The following is a 14,053-nucleotide window of genomic DNA, read 5'->3' as shown; positions in this document are numbered from 1 at the left end:
TGTTCAAGTTCAGTCACTGCGCAATCCTCTTTCAGTGAGGTGAGCAGATCTGTGAAAGTCACAAGAGGAAAGAAGGTGTTTCCTGTTCACCAGACCTCCGAGGCAAAGGCTGTATTTGCTCAGGTCCACAGCACGGCACTTTTTAGCCTCTGTGTGTGTGTGTGTCTGTGTGTTTGCCCTAGTGGCTCAGTGCTGGCTCATTCTCCGACTAATGATGCCTCACGGATGTCGGTGTATTTCTACCAGACGCGGAACAAAGGTTTCTAGTACTTGTACTCCCCCAGCCATCACTCGACAAGCTCCCTCGACACTTTGAACATAGGAGCTTGACACAGATAAAAGCCTCAATGTTCAAGTAAACACAGAAACACTCTCCACACTGACAGTCCCGATGCATCTGTTGACATGTTCTGAGCAAATAAACGGATTTTCCAATCTGGTGGCAGATTTCGGAGAAAGGCATACCTTTATCCTGCCATGTTTATTCCATGCGTCTGTCACTGTTGATCCACAAATAGTTCAGAAGGCGGCTGAATAGTGCTAAAATGTTGATATCACCTGCGGTGTTGCTCTGTGACGATAAAACGCCGTGAAACGTATCATTTTCTATTTCACTTATCGGACCCTTCAAAAACAAGTTGCTGGTGACCAGCAAGAGCAAAACTGCAGGCAACTGCAAAAACAAGATTGGAAACGCTGAACCTTTGCTCTTTGTATACTTTTACGTAGGAATTGCCTGGAAAACCAGAAACCGAGACTCACCATTCGACGGAACCCGGTTTGCCTCGAGGGGCTTGCACGGTTCAGTTGATTCCGCCTCCCCTAACTCATTCAGCACTTCTTGTTATGGAAACGTGCAATTACCTGCTGGTAAATGCAGCATCCACTTCAACCTGTGGGCCTGGAAGGGGGCTCCTCCCACCTGTGGTCCCTTCTGAAGGTTTCTGATTTTCCCAAAATTGGGTTTTTTTTAGTTTTTCCTTCTTCTGGGAGCTTTGACAGGGGATGTTGTTTTGTACCTTACAACGAAAAGATGTATCTGTATGACTTCTTTTTTTCGAAAGAAGTCTCGACATGATCATCTGTGAAGCCCTTTGAGACTTTGGTGATTCAGGGCTACACAAATAAAATTTGATTGATTTATTGATTGATTGAAGTATGCGGTGTGGCGTGATGTACGGCCAAGCAAAGTAGCGTGGTGTGGGGCTGTTTGTTGCCATTGGAAAAGTGGCGGATAAACTTGCGCGATCGGACCAGAATGTTGCCAGGAAACAGCCAGAAATTGTTGATAACTGGTGACCAGCTGGAGTCTCGCTGGTGTCACTCGCTACCAGCAGATTAACGACAACATGTCGGTCTTGCTGGGTGTTATTGGCTCAATGAGTAGAGTGGGCTGCCGCGTGATTGAAGGAATCTTGATTGTTTTGTTTTGGCTGGTTTTTTTTTTTGTTAACCACACTAAAAAGCTAAAAAAAACTTTGGATCTCTTGCCTGGTATGACACAAGCTGACCCGAGCCGTATTTCATGCTCTGGCCTTCTCTCTTATCTCCAGCCGGCTTTAATCCTTTCCAGATCTTTGTCGGGCAGCCTATGGAGAACCTCTCCTTTTCTCTCCTTCTCACATCGCAAAAATTGACCCCCCTACCATTTTACACCCCCGCCCCCTGCTAGCTGTGTTACTTGAAAACAGATACATACGCATGTGGCTTTGCCAGCCGTGTCAGCATGTCTCCAGCTGGCTTCCTGCTGAGATTCAATCGCTGTCGGACAGATTGAAAGGTGTAGATTACATCTGCGTGCTGCTGCATCGTGCCTCCCGGCAGACATGCGGCACCGGCGCAGATGAAAACGGGAGGCTTTAGCCGTAATAGGACACACGGTCACCGAGCACACGAGAAAAAGGAGAGGAAATCTGCTTTCAGCGTTTCAACCTTCTCAGACTAAAAGGAGCTGTCTGATGCTTCGGAGACACCGCTTGTTCATCGTCAAATTGCTACACTTAAAGCCAATAAAGCATGTAACGACCGAGGGAAAATAAGACTGAAAATTGACTGGAGCTCCGTGGATTTACTGTAAGCCGGCCGACGGAACGTAGTCGACATCTGCCACGACGTGAGTGGCAGCTCTGTGATTTGTCCTGACAGCAGAGTGATGGAATATCCTACAAGAGTGTGTTGTTAGTTGATGCTGCGTGTGGCCTGTTATGTCAAGCTGTGGGAACTGTGTCAGGTCCTATATAATGGTTATGTGCTACAGAATTATCCGCAGGCTGACTGGGGGCTACGTGGCTGCGCAATGCAAGGCAAGATAGAAAAGGAACTCGCTGATAAGCTCGAACCCAGGGAGGCTGAGCTCTGACCCTTGGCTGCTTCCGCTGACCTGTTCTTGGTGGAAAATGTCAAGAGATGATTATGGAACGCCATCAAGTCATGGTCAAACATTTTCATTCCGGGACCTTGGTACACCTCCGATTTGTAGGAATTCCTCTATTAACTCCACAGGCAATGTTTTTTTCCCAACACTCTCGTGTAAAAATGTTTTAGGCTACGTTCACGCTGCAGCTTGAAGTGTCTTAATTCCCATTTTTTTTGCCCCTACAAGATGTGTATCTGATCTTTTAATGGCAGTGTGAACGACACAGATCCGATTTTTTCCTGAAATTGATCAATTTCCGATTTTTAGTCATTTGACTTCCGACTCATAAGTGTCTAACGATAATATCTCTTTCATCTGGCTCGTACAGTACGTAACAAATAAACGACAAACGTCACAATTCTGCGCAGGTTGGAAAAAACTAAAGGTGATGGCCCAGCTTGCGAATTTACATTACCTAACAGAAAAAGAGTGAACCATGATTGGTTATTTCCTGAGCAACTGTGGTGTCATTTTCACATGACATTACATGTTGCAAAACGGATGCTGGATTTTGGCTGAATTCAAATTCTATCAAGGGAATATTAACCCTTAAGCAGCATTTTGTCCAATCCTTCAATCTTTATTTCACACCAAAGAGAAAGCATTAAAAGAAGACACTAGGGAGCTGAAATTGCACCCAGATGGTGTCAACATGTCAAAGTTCATCATGGCATGACCACTTATTTACAATGTTGGGCAAGTTACTTCAAAACTGTAATGCATTATTTATCACTTATTACTGTTATTGCAAAGTAAACATTTACTTTACAATATTACTGTATTTGAAATGTAATGCATTACACGACTATTGCATTACTTGTATCTTCTCACCATTAACTGGAAATTTGGGTTTGCCGTTCTAAACTTAGCTCATTACGCTCATTACCCATCCAGTGAAAGGTTGTCTTAAACATAAAGCCAGTACAAATCAATTCATGTGTTGTTTTGCAAACCTTTGAAGACAAGATAGATTTTTTTGTATTTTAATCCCTTTCTTTCTTAGCTTCATAGCATAGTGATGCATCGTTTATGCTGTAGGCAAAAACAGTGAATTTCAAAATATGATATCAATATTGAAATTCAGTCTAGGCTAGGTTAGGTTAGCGACACGCTTCTAAAACAGATGGTTTCGGTGTGGCTAACGTTAGCAGCTAGCCTACATCATTGTTATTGTTTTTAACGTACTGTTTAACACGCGTTTTGTATGCTTCGTCTTGATACATTTTGAGCAGAACTATTTCGACTATTATTAATCGCGGTTATACAGTGAATATTAGCGTGAGCTTACTTTGTCATTATCGCTAGTTGCGACAGGGATCTTGCTGACAAGGTTTCAAAATGAGGTTTCCAAAAAGGTTTCATATTACAGTAAAGAATGTGTTTGGGATGACTTCATCTTTTAGGTTTAAGTAAGGACAGAAGAACAATTCTTGTTGAACAATCCACCTGCTGTACACGAGGCAGTTTGCCCTAAAATGATCCTTGTTTAGACTCCCGTGATTTATTCTGTGCCAGTATTTAACGAGCTGCTTCCTCGGTTGCGCTTTGGCAACACGGCATCACAACCGCATGAAGCGCCCCTCCGAATACTCGCTCGCAAGGCTTGAAATCGTGAGGCGCTGCGTTGCTTTTGATTATGCTAGACTTACATGGATGAGTGCAACACACACACACACACACACACACACACAAGCTGCCCTGGGCTTGGTTTCCTCTGTGCGAGTACTCGCTCCGATGCACAAGGACAAGCTGCAACCTTCGTTGACATGACAAAGCGGCAGGCTGTGTAAGAGTCTGATCAGACACAGCTGTTTGGCTCTTAATGGCGTGTGTCTCCTCACATGACAGACTCTTACAATGTAATGACCATCCATTAGGGAGATGTGTTCGTATATATGATTTACCAGCTTTGAACTCAAGCCTATTAAAATGTACATCTTAATATAGGTGATGTGTGGACAAATGTGTAAATAACATTCCTTCAAGTATGAGTAATTGCAGAATGATGGCTAATTTGTTAGCGTCATTGTATTGCTTATGACATGTTAGCAATCAGTGTTTATTCAGATTTTCATGTATGCTATTCATAGGTTGATTGGATTATTTCAAATGAAACAAGGGGAGCAATTACAGAGCGGCTGCAGGGAGCGAAGAAGTTAATTAACGTTGAGGTTCTCGCTGTAACAAAGCGCTTTTTTGTTCATTCCATCGCAATTAGGATCAGAATTAATTGACTCCTCCATTGGATTTTACATTATGACGATGTCTAGCCATTGTAGAATATTGGATTACGCAAACCAACAATGCAGTCTCAAATGGGGGTAACCTGAAGACGCTTCAGAGGGGTGGGAGACTTTTAAACGATTTTTGCAGGTATCAGCACATATGTATAATATATTCTACGCAGCCCCACTAGTCCAAACGCGGCATTCTAATTAGCTCACCCAGGTCAGTCAAAATGGATTTCTGACTTATATAGTCATCAATAGCGCAGCAAATTAATTAACTCATTTGATGTTTGACGTATATGGCTGTCAATGGGAGTGAAAGAGTTAATTTTGCGTTTTTAGAGTATGATTTACGTTTTTGTTTTCCTTGCCTGAAAATGACATCAGTGTAGCTCAGGTAACATCCAATCACGGCTCAGCTTGCAAATGTCACGTGACCTAACGGCTCAGCTGAACCCTGATTGGTCGTTCGCTGAGCCCCGAGCACCTGTGATGTCATTTTCGGGAAACAGCCAAATTGGAGGCTGACGCTTAATTCAATTCCACAAACGCAAATATTTACCAGGAATTCATGTGAACATGTTTTCCAGAAATATTTTAGGTTTGATGCTTTTTAATGCCGTGATAGGAACAGGTCGGGTTTATTTTCAAATTAAGAGAAAATTCAATCTTGCGGTGCAGAGTGTTTTCGGAAAAGGCAACCCCCGGAGTGGCAGCCGATTTTGAGCATTGCCACTCATATGTCAAGGTCGACAATCTATCGGGGGCTGTCAACGCAAACTTGTTTGGTACCATATGAAAGATTCTATTCTTCAATCACACCAAAAAAAAAGTATGTTTCTACCTTATTCCGTTCTTTAGTAATCACTGTTTGAAAATAGGTACTGTATTTTTCAGTCTATAAGCCACAAATTTTTTGTCATGATTAGACCCCTGTGGCTAATAGTCCGGTGCGGCTTCACTGCAGTTTTTTTTTTTTTTTTTTTTTGCAAGCCACCAGGAGACAAAAATGGTACAGCAAATGTGTGTATATGTTCTTCCATTTTTTTTTTTAATATATTGGTGCTCGTTCAGTATGCTGAAGATAGGACGTGGCCGGCGTACAGTCCGAGAAAATAGATAATTATTGATCATTAAGAAAAAAAATAAACAAAATAAAGGCATTTGATGAAAATTCTCATCATTGACACACAACTTTCAACCCTAACCCTATTTTCAAGGACGAGATTTCTCATCCGTGGCACTGAAAGAGTTAATGAAACATGAAGCAACTTATCACTAATTTGTGTTATAGTGACTCTTACATGCATTTATTTTCTTTAATTCTATATAGATACATATTGTCATTAATGACACAATTTTCCGACAGATGAGCCAATAGGTGAAATAGATGATGTTACCTTCTATATCTTTTAGAGTTGCGGAGTAAAATACGCCTAAAGATACCGTCACAAATGTGATATCAAAGTTCAGACATGGATGACACAGTATTCTCACGGTGCCTGAGCAAATAATTTACAGGGGGTATAGCATTGAAAAAAAGACTAAGAACGACTGGTAAGTTATGTTTGGAAATATTATTTGCTGACTTAGGCAAATATATAGTAAAACTGCCTGCGGTCAGGGGTGCAGTAAGGGGAGAGAAAAATGATGTTGATTCTACCGTTAAAGAGTCCATGACTGACAGGACGCCTTGAAATAGTATTTTCAATTTACGCATTGAAGTGGTGGCAAGCAAAGTGATATATTTTCAGAGGGCCACAAAACCGTGGCGCCGTGCCTGGCTGCAGCCCCTTAAAAACAAATTAAAATTCTACACTTCATGCGGGGACTGATTGGGAGAAGCCGTTTCGGAGTGAGTGAGTGAGCGGGTGACTGACTTGAGTGAGTGGCGGCTAACTGACACAAAATCCAGTGGAGCTGAGCCAGTTTGATTGACAACCGGAGTAAAATGGTTGAAGACAAAGCGGTGATGTGACGGGAAACGGGAGCGTCGGGGCTAGAGGGTTCTCGATTACATTGTCAGCTTTGTTTCGAGCTCCATTTTTCTTTCCTCAAAGCTTTTAACCTGAATCTTAAAAAAAATTCTCATATTTAGTGGTCAGACTGCACTGCACCATAATGCTAATAAAGTTATATCTTCTAATGCAGATTGTGCTTTTTCAGTTCCTGACTGTGCAAGTATCAAATATGAATCTTTCGAGAGATTAGCAAGTGATGGTCGTCATTCAATTTGTATTGCTACAAATGAAAACAATCATTTTCAATTGTGGGGACAAGGGGGTACATGAAGGCACTTAGTGTTCTGCAGGTGTCGGCAAATCCGAGTTCATGCCATGACGGGAACAGTACAGTTTTCATTTCAAATTAAGAGCAAATGAATTAGAACATCAAACAACTAATTGCTATATTGTTTTGGAATCTCTTTGGAAAACATCACAGGCCTTGATTAAGTTAAGTGTTTATACGGAAAGAGATTATATATATATATATATATATATATATATATATATATATATATATATATATATATATATATATATATATATATATATATATATATATATATATATATATATATATGTGTGTGTGTGTGTGTACACGGTGGACACCCAGCATTACTGGTTTACATTTTCTTCACATTACGATGTGGGATATCAAGTTTTCTCGTCCACTCTTTACAGCATGTTCCCGCTTTACGGCATCGAGAAGTGTCATGACCTATGGGGTTGACTGTGTTTTTGTCTTTTTGCCTCCCTCTTCAGGCGTTTTTAGGGAATTGTTTTTATTTTCTGTTCACATCAAACTGCCTGCGCCGCAACCCGTCACTAAGATGTTGGGTTTTTTTCTGAATATCGGATTATTGTTTAGAATTGTCAGTAAAAAATGTGAATACTACACGTAAGCAGTCACACATGCACATGGAAAACATACATGGACTCAAGAAAATCAGTTTCTGCACCCACTATGTGAAGGGCAAGTGTGCAACTCTTGTATGCTAATTAAAGGGAAGTCAATTCGAATGGCTGTGAATGTCGTCAGCACACCCACAACGGCGCAAACTGCCCCAAGCTGTGTGTGTTTGTGAAAATATTAACACTTTCTCTAACTCGTCCATGCGCACATTTAAACCGCGCTTCGTGCTAGATTTGCGCTGGGCAGGAATATAGAGACCTAAACTTTAAAAAAAAAAAAAGTTTTTGAAAGAAAAAGGATTTTTTTGTTTGTTTGTTTTTTCTCAAAATCAGTTCACATCAGTGTTAGCTTTTGGTGTTATTGAGTTAGGTTGTATTTGCTTCTCGCTGCAAAGGCAATGTTGGCTATGCAAACGTTTCCATTTGTGAGCTCATCTGTGCATGAGGATGTTAGCCAGAGTTACCTACTCATAAAGCCGGCTTTCCAAGTAAGTCAGAGAGCTTCAGGCTTTCATATTCGCACACGCTTAAACTCACTGATGCGCAACTGCCATGATGGATGTCTCTTTTTTACTATCTGGAAATTACCCTTATATTGTCTCTGCCATACCAGGTGCACTGTTGGGTTTTTTTTTGTGCTTCAACTCTTTCTCACCAAGGGGTTAGAGAGTCCTTGAAAAGCAATTTGTCTACTTCTCGACTCACCTTCTCCGCTTGCTCCTCCTGCTATTTTCTACTGTCGCCCCTTCCTCTCTCAGGGTATCATTGCACTCTATCTTAATTTTCTACGTGACTTTTATCACCTGCCGACTCACCCTTTCGGTTTCAGCACCTTTTCTTTGTACTCCCATATTACTCTCTTTCTCCACTGTGTATCAAACATGGGTCCAAAAAAAAAAATCAAACCCGGTTGCTGGACTTGCTACGTAAATCTCTTCATAATCGAGCCCAAGGGTGTTTAAATTGAGTGAGAAGACTGAACGAAGGTCATCCAACCATCCCCACAAGATAGTGATGGATGTCTCGTCTCATAGCTTGATTTGCCGAATCCCAGTTGACTTTCTGGGAAAAGGGGCAAGTCTGGCTTTCACGTGGATATAGAAGTCTTTTTTTGTCCATTTTGGTGTGCTTTTATTGTCCAAACGGGGGAAAAAATCAATATGCATGGATAAATATGATGCCACTGAATGTTATATGTGGTGAATGTAAAAAAAGTGTTAAAAAAACGATTTAGTTTTTACGTTTCAAGAATGAAACAATTTTTGGCTCAAAAAACACGGGTGTCATTAGAACAAAAAACAAAGCAAAAACCACTTTTTGTGTTTTCATGGAGCCAGACGTCTGTCGGGAATATCAGTTTTGAGATTTTGACAAAATTTTCTGATTTCAACAAAAATTACTCGTCTCAAACGTCATTTCACAAATGAGTTACATGAATTTATAAATACAAATTGAAAACATAAAATTGAAAATATTTCTTTGAAGTCCCAAAAATTCCGATGGTCTGAACCTTGGACTTGCAACTCTGTTGTCCAAAATTCTAACTCAGACCACTTCAGTCAATTTCAGACTTTCTTCATTTGTGCATTTTGATGATAGCTGAAGCCTTCTGATTCTTCTTGAAAAACCTATAAAAGCATTTAAATAAAATATTTTCATTGATTTCTCAATGACCAACCACCTGCCAAAATACTAATGTTAAAATGACTGCCTCCATCCAGCAGCTGGATTTGATCATAGAAAACCATAAACACCAGGCTTAGTTAGTGGAAACACTTTCCCCACTGCATGTGATTTATTGTGTATATGTGTGTTTTTGTGTGTGTGTGCATATGCACATGTGAAAATGCTAAAGGCTATATCACTGTTATTGATTGGAAAGGCTCACACACCAAGAGAATTGATCTCGAATTTGAGAGCGCCTGACATTTCTTTCTGTTTAGCCAATTTTTTAGTCAGATCAAGATTTGTGACCAATAATGGCTTATTTACCCAACATAGCCACTTTAGGGAAGATCAATATGACTTTATGTCAAATTAACTTGTGTGCAATTTAACCTAACTAAAACAAAAAGCCCACGAGTTTTTCTCTTCAGGGAGCACTGTCGTGCAGAAAGAGCCCATCTGGATCCTTCATTCCGAGGTGTCGATCCGTCAGAGCGATAATCAGCGGGCGGGTAATTGACATTGTCCGATTTGTTTCCATCTTTCTTCGGCTTGCCATGTGAACGCGAGATCGGTGCTTTGCGTCGACGATGCACATTCTCAGCTTGCAGGCCTTTTGTTCCGTCGCCTTTTGTGGAGACTGGCCCGGATTCATTGAAACTCTCCACTGCTGAGTGAGCTGAAGGAGCTGCTTTTTGTCACACACCCCCATAACTTGCGCACACACACACACACACACACACACCAGCAGCACGCACAAAGGCTGAAGCTCTGCCAGCATTTCGTGGGATAATCTACCTTCCTGAAGGTTCGCTGCTACACCCGCCCTTTTCCCTCTTTCCCACTGCAACACCGCGTCTTCTTTCTCCCGCCTCTTTCTTGTCTGCCCGTCTTAGCGGGATGGGGTTTCCTGCCTGCCAAATTTTGGAAGCAGCCGTTCCAAACAAGAACATGCATGAAGACATTCCTCTACTGAAATGAAAAAGTGTCCTCAACTGCCCTCCCCCATCGTTTCCAACCCTCCGAGACCCTTGGAGGGTAGGCACCCTCCAACATGCGCAAGAATTACTGCGGCCATTGAGCGCGGCTATGGACATGGAAATAAGATGGCTGTGTATGCACTAGAGAAAAAGAAAGACTTGGAGCGTGCATGACTATGGATGAGATGGATGGAAATGAATGAGCATGAGAGGGCGTTTAGCTAAATCCCTCCAAAAGGGATTTGAGAGATTAAATCTTATCACACACCATATATGATCATAAATCATGCCAGTGAATTTCTTTGATTTTTGTGGCGTGAATCCCAATCAGGAATGAAAGCGCGAGATTTTTTCGCACAGTTGAAAGTTTAACTCCCAGACGCTGATTGTCACAAATTCGCGACAAACCAATTCTCACATTACCAACACATGCCTAGAAGCCTTTTACAGGCATTAGTTTCTCCGGTTTCCATTCATATAGGACTCTACATACATTTTTGGACCACTAAAATTGATTTAGAAATGATTGCAGCATCCATCTTAATCAGGTGTGTCCAAACTATGGCTCGCGGACCATTTGCGGCCCATCATCCACAATTTGTAGCCCATGGCTTAGACTAAAAATACATTTTGAAAAAATGTAAATGCAATTTTGCAAAAATGTGAAAAAATCTTCACGCATTGAAGCCTGTGCCTATTTCTTACTCCACCCTACAAGGAAAAATCCCTGTTGCATAATACGAAATGTTTTTCTTTGCATTTGCCCTAGCATTGAAATTTACGATCGCGAAAACAAGCCGTCTGAGACATAGATTTGCTATAGTGAAGAGTCCTATTGTGAAAAATTTCTGGCTGCAAACATGATTCCATTGTAGAGGAGTTCTACTGTATACCTAATATATACCGAAGTATACTTATAAAGCAACTTGCAACAACTGTTAATTATTTTGACAGCGTACATGCGGGTTACAGCTTAGTCTAAAAATGAAAAAAATAACCGAGTGCATCAAAGTGTCTACCACTAAAAAACAAATGATGAAAATTCTTATTTTATTGCAATTACTGTACACTTCACATGACAAAAATAAATCATCCCTCCCCCCTCCACACACACACACCTTGTGCCCCCCCAAGGGGGACCTGCCCCACTACCTGTGCTACAGCCAAATTAACATTCTCAGTTTTATTATTAAAGCAAAAATCTACTCCTTTTGTTATTTTTTTTCTTGAAAAATACGTTCCAACCGGCTGGCAGCTAAATGCTTTTACAATAAAGAAAAACACAACGCTATTAGATGCAAATTGGGGCCGGTAATCGCTGAAAGGTCAAGTAGGTCTAATTTAAAACTAACCACCACTTGGGTGTTCTCCTAATGACAAAGCCGGGAAGGAAAAAAGAAAACAATATGATTAGCAGAAATCCGAAAACCAGAGCACAAGAGAATATTGGACAAAAACAAACATTTTCGAGGGATAAGTGATCACTTGAGTAGGCTTTAAATAATTGAAACCGTTATTTAAAGACTTGAGAGTTCGCCACTCCAGTGAGTGGTCCATCAGTAGTGGCATGTTATGAGGAAAGTCTGCGTGAGATGATTAATCGCTTTCCTCCGCTGTGCGTATGGATCGCTGCCAGAGACTGAAGATGCATCCTTCTCATCTGCTCTCCCGCTGCCTCTTTAACAGCCAATTCTCCCACCTCGCATCAGTTTGCACTTTTTGAAGGGAGAATGATGCAAATTTCCTCAGATTTACAGGCAGCTGTGTTTACCTTTTGAGCACAGCGTGCGCTTTGTAACGCGAGCCCACGTACATGATTCAGTGACAGAAATGAGTAATGAGTGAGAACCTCTTGTAAAAGGGCAAAAGGTGTTTTGCTGTTTGGATCGCCGTATAGCCCTTGAAGAAAGAACGCTCAAGTTCAAGCAGGTTGTGGTTTTCATTTGGCATTCCCCTGTTCAGCCTTCGCCCTTTGAAAGCAGACTTTTGTGTAATCGCCTATATAGTCTGTTCGAGAATCATGAACTAACTGCATTACATGTGACCGGGCTTTAACTGTCATGTTTGGTTACATATACAAAAAAACATATGCCGTTTGGAGTAGTAGCGCAAACAGAGATTTTCTCTGTAATGAAATTTGCCACATCACACACTCAAGAACATGTGGGTGAAAAACAACTCAATCTGGGTCTAAAAGAGAGTGCCCCAATTATTGGAGGTATTAATTTTAACCCCAAAACCTGGGTCCAATGAATGACAAACGAAACAATCCAGGACTGGAGCCAGATGATTAACCCGCTGAGCGACCTTGGGTTTGAATAAAACCAACAAATCAAACACTGTTTTTGAACTATTAAGAAGAGCTGGAGACACACCTAAATGACCCAAACAAATCTCTGGCCGAATAAATAGCTCAGAAAGTTGGGCCAGTCCTTTTTTGACACAATTTGGCTTGATTTGTACACAAATTACAAAAATTGGTTATGTTGGGTCAATTATTGGTTCATATAAATTCACGAGGCAAATGAGTAAGCCTGTTTTTTTATCTAATTTGAGCTCATTATGTACACAAATTACAAAAGTTGGTTATGTTGTTGGTCAATTATTTGACCCAACTTATTAGTTCATGTAAATTTACAAGTAAAATGAGTAAGGCCGTTTTGGATCATTTTGTCCACAACGTATCCAAACAACTGTTTGTTTTGTAAGTTATTCATTTGACACAACTTTTTACCCAACGCACAAAAAATGTGTTCTTTTGTGCATTATTTATTGTTGGATTAAAAATAAAAAGTTGGATAGTTTCAATTATGTTTTCCCTAAATGACCAAAACCTTTTTGTTTTGTAGGTTATACGTTTGAGCCAACTTTTAATGCCAAATAAATTACCTGAGACGTTGGCCCAGTCCCTTTTTGACCTTAAATACACCAAAAGGTTGGGTCAGTCCCATTTTTTCAATCTAATTTGGGCGAATTCTGACTCAACTATTTTTAGAGTGCATATGAATATGTTGTATTGGACTAGATCAGGCTTGCCATCATGTATTGATGTCACAATTCGTGTCAGGGGACCAAGCCTTTCATCTCAGACATTGAGAAATTTCCCCCAGCAGTGCAATGTGAAACCACACATCTGGTGTCAAACTCTTTTGCACTCTTAAAAGCCGCCTGTAAAATGTCATGAGTCATGATTTTGTCTAAATGTAAAGAGTAAATCACACAATGTGGAGCCTTATGATGCCCTTAAATGGTCAAACATAGGTTTGATCAACCTGAATGGTAATTGGTTGTGTAAAATTTGTGTTTTAATTTCATTTTTGTTTTTTTCAAACTGCCTGGTTATCGCAACATCTTGCCTTCAGCACAGACTGAACATGCCTGCATTTTAGAAATGTTCAACATAAAACCGGCACACTCTGATTGTTAGAATACTGCGCCAACACAACAGTGACACACCTGCTGGTATTTACTCGTGCAGATTGCCCCTGGTGGCGACTAAAATAGCAGTTCCAACTCAAAATCAATACTTCGATAGTGCCTTCTGCCTAGCTTTGTTTACCAAAAGATTCCCCCCTGGTGGCGAGTTAAAAAAACTGCAGATAAACCACACTGGCCAATAAGATGCAAAGCTCAAAGTGTGAGAAAAAAGAAGTGGCTTATAGTTCAAGATTTACGTTGCAAAATGCACTTTGCTGGTGAGGGTGTACTTGACTGAAAAAAATACTTCGCATGGGGATCATTAAAAAAAGAAGATTGGGACCCATTAGCATAGCCTCATAAATAATGTTTTCACATGTCACAGTGCTCTTTCGTCAAATGATCAAATAGTTTTCAGCAGCTGTCACCAAC

This window comes from Hippichthys cyanospilos, chromosome 9, assembly GCF_059441005.1.
Source record: "Hippichthys cyanospilos isolate Australia breed blue-spotted pipefish chromosome 9, RoL_Hcya_1.0, whole genome shotgun sequence".
Classification (NCBI taxonomy): Eukaryota; Metazoa; Chordata; class Actinopteri; order Syngnathiformes; family Syngnathidae; genus Hippichthys; species Hippichthys cyanospilos.
Note: the sequence above shows the minus strand (reverse complement) of the source record.